This window comes from Eurypyga helias, unplaced genomic scaffold, assembly GCF_000690775.1.
Source record: "Eurypyga helias isolate BGI_N326 unplaced genomic scaffold, ASM69077v1 scaffold9691, whole genome shotgun sequence".
Classification (NCBI taxonomy): domain Eukaryota; kingdom Metazoa; phylum Chordata; class Aves; order Eurypygiformes; family Eurypygidae; genus Eurypyga; species Eurypyga helias.
The window spans coordinates 14,520-25,562 of record NW_010231466.1 but is presented as its reverse complement, the minus strand read 5'-3'; the positions used below and the strand labels follow the sequence as shown (position 1 = coordinate 25,562).

The window sequence follows — 11,043 nt, the reverse complement described above, 5'->3', positions numbered from 1 at the left end:
AAGCCTGTAGCGATGCCCAAAATGTGGTGTTGGCAGCGACTGCTCATTTGAACCTTTTCCTGTTGAGTTTGGGATTTTTATGTATGTATATTCAAAAGTGTGTCATATGTTGTTTTGTAGATGCAGGTCATAGTGTTAACTACAGTGGGAGTCTGGGTGTGTTGTGGTGCACAGGTGAAGCACTTAGCGTAGTGAGGGGAGCTGCACCAGTGCCGGTGTTACCACCAGATTCAGTTTGTCCTGGGAAAGAGATTGGAGATAACCAAATCATAGCAAGGCAGGTGTAGCTTAAGGTGTCTAAAGCATGCTCCGTGTTTAAAAATGGAGGCAATTATTTACTTCTAGGTTTGTCTGGGTTTTTTTTTTCCTTCTGCAGAGAAGAGAGTGAAAGTGTGCTGACGCTGAAAGGCTTGACTCCAACCGGAATGCTGCCCAGTGGTGTACTCTCTGGAGGAAAACAAACACTGCAAAGCGGTAAGCATGTTTGCCTGTGTGTGTCATTATGTGTAAAAAAAACAATTGGTTTTCAACTGCAGAACCCAAGAAAAGTAACCGCAGTCTTCACAGAAAGAAATACACCACGGAATAAAATAGGTGGTTTGCTGTACTGGAGCATTTGTGAGCAGCTTACGTGTGGCCACTTCTCAAAACTCCCTGAAAAATCAGCTGTTCAGAGTGGTAGATCAGCATTGCATGTGAAGTGTGGTCTTTCCACAGTTTGCACTTTTTTTTTTTTTTTAAGAGCAGCCTTCGGTACACAGAGTACTGAAGGTTCAGCTTAGATAATAACACTTAAACTCTTATTTTATCTGATTTCTTCTTCCTCATAGAGAATCACCAATGGAAAATAGCTCTAGAATTAGATTTTTCTCTCCTAGCAATTCTAGGTGACAGCATGAGAACAATTTCGCTCTGATTTAAGCCCAAGTGAAAGGAGGCTCTTACAAAAAACACATTCGCCTTGTACACAAACACAATACAGATTCTCAGCTTCTTGTTACAGGAAATCTGTAAATCTGTAGTAGGGCTACCTTTGATGAAATACTCCTTTTGGAATAAGGAGCTGCAAAGTATTTAATTTACTTCTATAAGCTCTCCTTTTTTCTGTGTGTATCTCCTTTTTTCTTTGTGAAGTATATTACAGGCACACAAGAATGTCTTGCTTATTGAGATTCTGTTGGCAGTAGATGTAAGAAATAGAAATAACCTTAACACAGTCTCAGCCTCTTGTTTTCCTGCTTCCTTCCTGGAGCATTCTTTCTCTGTATTTTTCCCTTTACCATCTCTTTTACCTAACAGATTCAGGTATATGGTGCTAAACCCTCTTTTGCCCTTTTTTCCTTTCCTTTTTTTTGTTGATGACATGTATGTTACAGACATAGTAACGTTCTGCTTTGAAAATGCTGCATTATGACTGCACAGGATGCCTTTCTTAATGGCTTTTTAGTCTTTACCTAGGCTTTTCTCTGTACGCTTGCTTCATATTTCTCAAAAAAATTTGGTCTAAGGAAACTTCTATTGTTGCCCTGGCAAAATATTAGGAATTGAAATGAATTTGTAAAAATTGTCTAAATTTCTTCTTGCAGTGGCTAAAAGGAAAATCTCCTCATACTGCAGTATTCTGGCTTAGTAAAACATTACTATACACAAGCTTGTGCATTAGTAAACATGTAGTACCCCATTCACCAAATAATCTGAAGTTTACACAGTTTCTGTTAAGCACACATTCCATAATATCATACATATGTATTAACAGAAAATGAGTAGTATGTTCTGTTGTGGAAGTATACATTTTAGTTGTCCTTTTTTTCTGATGTGTCAGTGCTGGTTTGGATCTGGTTATTCATTTTAATTTCTTATTTTTAATTTTCACTAGTTCTCGTGTTTCCTTTTCTTTTAAGCTTGCATTTGTTTTGGTCCTTGATTTTCGTTATGTCTCTTGCTCTGTAGCTTGAGAGGCATAGGCTTACCTTGGTGCATGCAGGTTAGCTCTTCTCATTTCCCCATGCAGCAGGATAATAGTGTACATCTTTTTGTATTGATCTCAATCCATATTTAACATCCTAACTGCTCAAAAAATATGTTTGGGTTTTATGGAGGACGAAAAAGCTTTTACATAGGGGAAAATAAGACAAAAAAAAGAAAGGGATTCCTAAAAACTTGGCTTCTTGAGCTATTCTCTAAACAAGAGTTCTTGAAAAATATCAAAATTCTTTTTCAGTGTTTGAGCTGTACCATTGCTATATTGGATTACATTTGCTGATCTGCATCAGCTTCGAAATCTCTGACTATAGAAATGAATTCATGCCAAAGCTGATGGGTAGAAATCAAATGAAATTATGTCTTTATGGACAATTAATGGTTTCAGAACAGTAGTAACATGGTATTCGTGACACTGCAGCAACTTCCTGATTACAAACTTTTCTCTCTCTGACCAGGCTTTGCAATTTTGGAGGTCCAGCAGCTTTCAATCTTGTGTCTGTGTCCATTGATTCTCGTAAAATATTAGAAGAACACTGTTTGCAGAGACTGGGTTGACAAAAAGGACACTTACAGATGGAACAGGCTGGGCGAGATTGCAGGCAAAGGCAAAGCTGTCTGAGCAACCTCCGTCCCGTGCTGTGGGGAGGTTTCTTTTAGTCAGGAGAGAGAAAAATCATTCGGAGAAGCTGTATATGTGGCTCTTTTGCCTTGTACTGTCAGCTAATACTTTTCAAGCTGGCATCAGAAGTGGTACATATTTTGTGTGGTGGCTTTATGCCATTTTTCGTTCTCTTTGGACAGGGCAAATATTCAAAGGTGGGGGAATTATACAATGACCCATTCAGGTCAGATGTGCAATATGGAAGACGATTTCATTTTGTAGTTCTTTTGAGTCAAAAGAAAACTACTCAAATGTGTCTTTAAATAAAAACTAGTTTGTGAAACTTCTGCTTCAAAACAAACTATAGCTTAATTCAATCTGCAAATTGTTGGTTTTGTGTAAGCGTTTCTCTGTGTGTCTGTTTTGCCAAAATCCAGCAGTTACAGTAACATTAGCATTGTAGCTCCTTTGCTATTCACTGACTTGTTCTTAGAGTTAAAATCCTCTGCTCATTTTTCTCATTCGTTTTGCTACCCCTTTCTTCTCTTCAGCTACTGTTGAGGCTATTGAGGCTGATGAAGGTAAATTGGCCAGTCCCCTTTCTGTTGGTGCCACAACAGATAAGGGCTCTGCTGGGTGTATTCATTTTGCTGTAGCTTGTACAGATTGTGTGGGCGTTGGGCTAACAATTGTGGCTCGGTATTAACCAAAATGTAATTGCTTTAAAGGGGAAAATGGTTAGGGTTTGGGTTTTGGTGGTTTTTTTTTTCTGTTGCTGCTGTTGTGGTGTTTTTCCTCCTGAAAGTTACAATCACGTTGGAACTGCTGTTATGTTCAACTAAGCACTGAGTAGCGCCACAGGAAGGAGATCCGGAGGCTTGGATTTCACGGGACATGACTGGGCAGCAGCTTGTAAATGCTCTGTGACACATAGCTCAGAAGCTGTGTGCTGGAGGCTGGGCCTGGTCTCCACCTGGAGCCATCCTCAGCAAGCTCTGCTCAAGGAAAAAGCACAGCTTTTCATAAATATTCTCTCTTTTTGTTGGGGTGGTTCACCCTCCCCTTTTTTTTTTCAGTTTGTTTCCTTTCTTTTAGGTCACCAGTTAAGAATTTCTATTGGTCTTTTGTTACAGTTCAGCATGTTTCTGTTTCTCTTTAAAAGTAAACCAACACGAGACATTTGTCTGCAAGATGTCTGCTTCCTCTGGTAGTGGCAGTTTACACACTGGATATTTACGTTAGAGCAGCCGTGAACACCAGCACCACTTCAGCTACAGCTATAACGCGACTGGCTGCCTGGGAAGATTTCTGAATGTTTAGTATTGAAAACTGTGGTGCTTTAGTGACAGACCTCTAATTTAACCCTTAAGCAGTTTTTAACGCTACAGTTAAAATCTAAGTAATCACGTATTGCAGTGCAGAGGCACCGTATTCATTCAGCATTATGAAGTTTGGAAGAAGTATTTCCAGAATTCCCCTTTAAAACAAAATTCTCCAGTTGTATTTTGTTCTTGCCCCTCTCAAATTTTCAGTGGGTTTTTTTGTTGTTGTTTTTTTTCTTTTTTAGCTAATTAAAAAAAACCTGATGATTGCTGTCTGTTGGTAAGATGTGCCCTTTTGGCCAGCTGAATTTGTTTTTGATTTTTGCAAAGCAGTGAACAAAACTGCGGAACAAACAAGTAAGAGAAAATACAACTGCTTTCTAAATAGCAGTGAGTAAGCTGCTATTTATGTTGGAATTACCTATTCCTATCGGCAATCTCTAATCTGCAGTGTGCATTCTCATTGACAGTTTGGCTGTTTTCTGTGATTTTCTGTGACTGTGTTGTGTTTTAGTATACTCTCAATGAAACTGCTAATACTCGTTGTCTGACCAGCAACTACAGCAGAGCACCTTCCTCTGTGTTACAGACGATAACGGATCTGTAACGATCACAAGTCGATTGAACGTCCCCATTCCAGCAACATGCACCTTTCGAGTAAATTCTTGATTTGCCAGCCTTGCTAGTTAGACACCCTAACCATAGTCATAACGACTAGCCTGCGCAGGCGAAGCTGATGATGGAGAAAACGCTTCGCGCTTTACCAATTGTCCCTCCGCAGTTTGATTCGGGGCCCGCTAACACCAGCTGGGCTGTGCTGCTGGCAAGCTCCAGGACACAGCGAGTGTTTCAACTTCAACTTGGCCATCCATTAAACTCTTGCTTCAGGAGATTGGCCTGGGTGCTTGTGAGACATCTTCATTTTCGTGGTAGAAGATAAATTAAAAACAAACAAACGAAAAAAAAACCCACCCTTGAAAAAACTCACTGTAGGGCCTGTTCTGTTTTCACTGCTCCATCCCTGCTCACTTGACTAATCACCATCATGTTGTTGTTGTTTTTCTGAGTTGGCGTATAACGTGTTAAAATCCATGCACTTCACAAAGTTCCAATATCATGTTTGTGAAACTGGCTAAGGAACTAAATCCTGAGGTTAACAGGATCTATCCATTTTCACAGGAATGGTTGGCAAAAATATCAGCATGAAAATGTTTTTCTCTCTCCCTCCCACCCCAAAATGCAAGGAGTGGTAGATTGGTACCAGGGATGTTCTGGGGTTTGGGGTTTGCTCGCTTTTTTTGTTTAACAGAAGTTACCAGCTTGTCCAGAATCGGGACTGCATATTGGAAGGAGAGCAGAAGTACTTTGGAGCAAAGAGAAGATAAAGGAAGGAATATTGAATTTGATCTTTGAAACTCCCCTACCATTTGCTTCCCAGGGAGTTTGCAGTTTCCTGGTACTAACACACCATTTCTGCTCCATGACATGTTAAGATAGAGGCGTAGCAAAAGTGGCAGTTCTGGAAGTGCAGTGCATTGATTCGCTGCAGAGAAGAGAAAAACACACAGAAGGCCGTAACAAATTATCTTTGGAGCTGTGACCTGCTGTTTGCCTGCGGTGCTTTTTCCCCTTTTACTTTAAAGATCTTCAACTTTTCAATTAAAGAAAAAACAGATACAATAAAAATCACACTCTATAAGTACATTCCCCAGCCTGCAGCTCCCTCCTGAGGTCCATGTGGCCTCGTCAGTGCTGCTGCTGAAGGGCATATCGAAAGTCCTCAGGTTCATTGGAAACTTTGGTCCTGTGTCAGTGCGTTTCCGAAGTTAAATTGTACGAATGTGCCAGAATGACGATATCCCTGGTCCGTGTTGCACGGCGTTACCACTGCTTGACTCAAGCTGCTTTCTAGAAATCCAGGGATGTGCTGGGGAGGGTAACTGCCCCAAACAATCAACAAGCAGCTCACCCGTATTGAGAACATAGGGTAACCTGTCGTAGGGTCCCCCCAGGTCTTCCGTAGCTTTAACGTATACCGTGCAAACTGGCCTCACTGTGTCATCACCATCTCTAGCTGGCCAGGGCTTTTTCCCCTGCGCTTTGAAAGCCGAACGGGAGTTTTGCCTGACGAGGGGTGTTACGGTGAGGCATGGTGTCTTTAAGGCTGTAGGCGATGACGACAAATGCCAGCTCACCGGCTCACCTGTGCTCTAAGCATGTTCCTAACTGCAAACTGTACTTTCATGCCACTTCAGTGTTTTAAGCTGAACCCCTGTGGACAAGAAAATATCGGAAGTTGATCCTGTTGATAAAAAAATAGGTGTGTTGCCAGAGGCGGTGGTGGCTAACCCCCAGCTCTTTGTGAGTACGGTAAGGAGTCGGTCATGTTGTCAGGTCTTCATTGCCACCTTCACAAAGAAGGACCCTTGCACTCATTGCTAAGTTGGGGGAAAAGCTGCCGAGAGTTCTACCTTGCTAATTTTGCTTTTTAATAATCCTTTATTTAGCTATCAAAGGATTTTCACCCCAGCATAAGATCACTAGCTTCGAAGAGGCCAAAGGCTTAGATCGAATTAATGAGCGAATGCCTCCACGCAGAGACGTGCCATCCGATGCCAACCTTAACTCCATCAACAAGGCAATCTCCACAGAGACTAATGGCACAGACAGCAACGGCAGTAATAGCAGCAATATTCAGTGACCACTGGCTGGGAGGGGGGTTGAGCTGCAGGGCACGATGGGGTTGCTGCACATCAGCAGTGGGATGTTCTTGCCTCTGATAACAGCTTACTTGCTCTGGGGGCCAGGTGTTGGATTCAGTTTACAAAAATCATCTACAAAGAGATCGTCAACTTTAATTTGGTGGGAGGGGGGTGGGGGCGAAACACCTCCTTTGGATATGCCTTTAAAATGCTTGTAGAAGAATGAAAGCTCATGCTGGCATATATTGCAAAGTTAGGGGAATGAACATGTTTTCCTACTGCATTGGGAATGTCTAGGTATGTTACTGAAAGGCCTTTTATTATGTTACTGGACATGAAAACTTTGTTTAATTTCTTACTAACTATTGTACGTTTACAGTTGCAGCACTAAACATGGACAACATCAAAACATTTTTAACAAAATGTACAAACTAAATAAGGACTATTTATTGATAATGTTTTGCTACTCTTGTCAGACAATGGCTATGAAATAAATTAGGCAGTCTTTAAAAACATAGAGAAAAAAAGAAAAAAAATGTTGGAAATTTGTTTAAAATGCCAAAAAAAAAAAAAGAGGAAGAGAGAGTGAGAGAGAGCGAGAGCGACAGTTTAATTTTGTACAGATTATGCTTACCTCAGGTTTCTTTAGTGTGCTTCAATGCCCTTCTTTAAATATAACACTTATCTTACTAACTTGGCAGCAATTATCCTTTTCTTTGTTTAAAAAAAAACCAACTGGAATAATGATAACATTTATCTTTTTTTGCTGTTTATATTTAGGGGGGTTTGGTTTGGGGGTTTTCCGGGTTTTTTTGGTAAATCAAGTCTTGGTTGTGGCTTGCTGAATTTAAATATTTGAGTGGTGCATTTTTAAGTATAGTGAACAAGACACCATATTAAGTGCAGTGAAAAGCATCTATATTCTGTAAAAATCTGCCTATGCATGTTTTTTAAGAAAAAAAATGGCTGTATAGGCCTGTATGGGACTGTAATGCGCTTAGTGGTCTGACTTATACTGGAAATGTATGTATACTGGCGTACTTTATATTCTCTAAAAAAAAAATGCTTAATGCCTTTGAAATTTTGTAATCAAAAAAAAAAAGCTTTGACAAATCTAAGGGGAGAGTATTCTTAAAGTTTTTAACATAAGCTTGTCGGTGCACATATAGATGGGTAGCATGTTTAGCAAACCTTGTGAAATTTAAATAAGTTTGTAATTACATGTGGAATTCTAAATGCATGATAACTGTTAACGTCATAATGGTTTAGTCATTTTGTTCTGTTCTGTCACGTGCCACAAAATGTGTAATTTTTTCACTTTTTTCCCTTTGTATATCAGTTACGGGTTTCAACTGGTTCATTCTAAAAAAAAAACTGAAAAAAAACCAAGAAAAAGAAACAAACCAGTCCATTGATATTTTTTAATAATTGTATAAGTGCCCAAGTAATTCACTACAGCCTACAGCCTTGCCTTTGTAATTTGACTTTGAAATGTTGGCAATCAAAGCATGCACTTGTAACAATGAAAGAAGCATTTTATATTACTACTCAATAAAACTGTGCATGAACTTAAGCGCCCTTCCCTTTCTTGCTGGCTCAGTCACAGAAGCGCACGCGTGTGCGCTTGCTGCTCTCTCACTTTGCATAGAAGACTGTCGGTGGAAGGGAAGAATGACTCGTTTCATGGTACAAGGTCAGTTCTTTACTAAGAAAAACCATTCGTTTATTACCCAGATGTTTTAGGCTGCTGAGCGTCTGCAGATTTACCCCAAGTTCTGGTTAGAAGGTTGTGTCTTCACTAAAATGCGTAGGATATATCCTGCAAGGCGAGCGCAGAAGGAAACATGTGCCCTCTGTGTGCTTTACCCCCCCATCTGGAGTGTTCGAAAAGGTCAGTTAGTATCATTTACAACGTTCCTTTAAGGGGGGGAAAAGTTAACAGTGTCAGATTTCAAATGCTCTCTGTTTTACTCAGAGCCGAACAGTCAAAGCTCTGCCTTGCTCTCATTTTCTCCCTAACTTTGCTCAGCATCCTTCCACAGTCCGTCACCCTGCAAAGAACCGACGGGCGGTGCCAAACGCTGCGGCGCTGTGGGTGTTGCTTTAGCGCCCTTTTCAGGTAGTGCTGTTGAATCGTGGCTCGGTGCCTGCTCTCTTCCGTGTTTTTCCCACTTTAGCTCTTGTTACTTCTGGCAAAATATGACAGGTGGCAAAAATAATGAGATCTCGTAATATAAGGGCCTGGGAAGCTGGATCAATTTGAGATTTAAATTTTATTTCAGGTTGTATAGAAATATACGCCTCTCTTTCATCACAGGGGAGAGAGACACAGAGACTGATCAGCTTCTGATCAGTCCGTGGGCACGCTCTCCACAAAAAGCAGCGGTGAAGGTTTGAGTGACGACTTTACCTGCCCTCTCAGTCCCGCGCGTGTGCTAGCGGAACCGCTGTGGGCCACCTCAGACACGTTTTCCTGCGGAGGCGTCCAAGCTGGCGCTCAGCAGGCCCTTGGTGCAACGTAGAGCGGTGCTGGTGGGCAGCGCAACATGTGCTCTTCGTTGAAGTTGGGCCCTGGCAGTTGCCCGCACCAATTTAACGGTAAGAAAGGGGTTTTTCCTCTCAGCTGTGACAGCGTGGTATAGAACTCTCAGTTGGTAGACTTAACCCAAAAGATCTGCGCTACAAATCCGTGGCCGAGTTGCAAATGCCCGCTGTAATTACCCAAGGTAGCCCAGGCTGAGTAACACATTAGGAAATGTACAAAGCCTGTCTGATCAGTGAGGAGGTTTTTGAACTTTTTGTATCTTAGAAGAATGAAAAACGTCCTGAGCATGCATGGGTGTCCTGTGTTTCCAGCTAGGATGGCCTGGTTTCCTTCTGGAGTGAGCCCCACCATCCTACCATGGGGCAGATTCTGGACTGGCCCTGAGGGATAGTCTAGGCTATACGCAAGTGTTCCTAAAAGGACAAAGAAAATTTTCCAAAGATTCTCTTTTTCCAGGGCATCCCATCCTTTTCCCTGCTGCAGAAGGAGCCGTAGCTGAATTTGAAGAAAAACACTGCTGCCACTGAAGGCTGAGTTTTGGATGTCATGGCCTCGCTCCGTGTCGTGCCAGGGACTGGAGTATGTCTCCCAGTACAGGTTTCTCCCTTCTTACCAAATAGGCTTCTTTAATGCCAAAAATACTGTTGGTGCCTACATCAGGATGTATGGTATTTTTTTTAGCCACTTTATTCCCACTGTGTGAGCTATTATATTGGATACATGCCTTATTTTCTGCACTATCATAGTTTTCCTTTTCAGTAGCTGTTACACACGAAGTGCACTAGCTCTGAGCATACCTCTTCTGAAGAAAACAACGTGCAAATTTTGTCCAGCGATTCCCCCAAAATTACCCTGCTTAAGCTTCTGCCACAATTGTCAGCTGTCAGGCACAGATATAAATTCTTTCAGCATTTCCCTTGACACCCTTTTTTATTGCCAGAAGAGGATCGACTGGAGCCTCTAGAGGAGTTTGGGTATAATTTGGCTTTCTCCTGAGAACCTGGCCAGCGAACCTGATGTCAGAAAGCAGGGCTGAAAACAGGCACCGAAAGATGCTGCTTATTAGCACAGACCCTCTCTCTGTCCTCTTTCACTTTAGTGAAATGGTGGAGTTTAGTGGTTTTAGGGAAACAGTGGAGTTCAGAGTGTAAAAAACAAAAATTCAGGGATGCTTTCTAGGTTCAGTCTGAATTTACAATTTGAGTCAGGAGAAATCAATTTCCCTTCTGATTTCAGGGTACTGTTGCTCAGAGTAGTCTTATCAATGAATCTTCCTGCTTCTTTCACAGAGAGGAGGATAAAAGAATCGGCTGTTTCAAATGTTAAAAAACCACAAGCATGAAAGCAACCATTTGGAAAATAGTTTGCAGATCGCTTTCTCAGTTGCTTTTTGGGAGGATGTTTGATTCGGCTAAAAATGGCCATTTTTTAGCATGGAAAGGGATGAACTTCATGGTTCTTCAATGATTTGGGAAAAAATATATCCAGATTCACATATGTTCATATGTATGTGAAAACACAGAGGACTTGCAGCCATCTCCATGAGAGTCACAAAAAGGACAAGTTGATGGAGCTAGAGGTAGGGGATGCACTTTTTTTTGTCTCGCTGAGCTGACTTTGCGACATCGAGCCTGGTAAGCGTTATAAAATGTATGTTTTATGAGACTTTTTTATTATTGTTATTTTTTAAATAGCTTGAGAGTGGTTTTAGTTTTATATGCGACACGTTTCCTCAAGCTGACAGGTAGCTGTGTGCTCTGGGCAGTAGTCTGCCGCAGCACGATTGCAGAAGGAAGGCCTGCCTTGGCTTTGTCATCCCTGCCAAAAAGCTTGGTTTAGGTAAAGTAACTTGGCAAAGAACAGGCGAAAGCAGTGATTTTTGCCACCAGT

The 11,043-nt window shown here is 41.4% G+C and overlaps 1 long non-coding RNA gene across 1 annotated transcript; it reads left to right on the top strand.

Moving 5' to 3' along the window:
- The first annotated feature begins 365 nt into the window (after window positions 1–365).
- Window positions 366–8,181, top strand: LOC104516676. The gene is made up of 2 exons (XR_727957.1): window positions 366–474; window positions 6,414–8,181. It is a non-coding gene; the product is annotated as an uncharacterized LOC104516676 (long non-coding RNA).
- The last annotated feature ends 2,862 nt before the right edge of the window (window positions 8,182–11,043 follow it).